The sequence below is a fragment of the Alligator sinensis genome, unplaced genomic scaffold (genome assembly GCF_000455745.1).
Source record: "Alligator sinensis unplaced genomic scaffold, ASM45574v1 scaffold145_2, whole genome shotgun sequence".
Lineage (NCBI taxonomy): Eukaryota > Metazoa > Chordata > Crocodylia > Alligatoridae > Alligator > Alligator sinensis.
Window position 1 is genome coordinate 1740631 of NW_005841954.1, and position 433 is coordinate 1741063.

The 433-nt window shown below is 39.5% G+C and overlaps 1 protein-coding gene across 1 annotated transcript in view; it reads left to right on the forward strand.

The window, feature by feature from the left end:
• The window catches only part of TSTD3 (thiosulfate sulfurtransferase (rhodanese)-like domain containing 3), a gene marked incomplete at its 5' end in the record, with an annotated part of 11872 nt that overhangs the window by 5389 nt on the left and 6050 nt on the right, over positions 1–433 (forward strand). The gene's annotated exons all lie outside the window — the stretch shown is intronic.

Below are 433 nucleotides of genomic sequence, written 5' to 3' on the forward strand. Positions count from 1 at the left end.
GAATCTTCATCTGGAGCCTTACAAGATGATTGTTATGGGAAATTCAAATGTGAAAGATGAAATAGGATGACCAGTACTCATGTTCCAGTTTGACTTCTATTTGGCTGTTTCTCACTGTCTATTGATACAATACATCATTTTCATTATTTATTACCTCTGTAGAATCAGAACAGCTCTGGGAGGATAAGCAGTCTTGCTTTCCTGCATGTTAACAGAATTGGTGGCTAACTTGAAATTGCAGTGTCACCTGTGCAAGCCCATTGCCTTCAATGATATGTCCTCAGAATACACTTGAGCTCCTAGTTGAAGAGCATAACTTGAAGACAACTGAGGCACCATAGGTGTACTTGAAAGCTGTATTTGGCCTGCAGAGTTCTTGTTACTTTGATGCCAAGACAGGAGGGAATTTAACTGATATATAAAACTCTCGGCA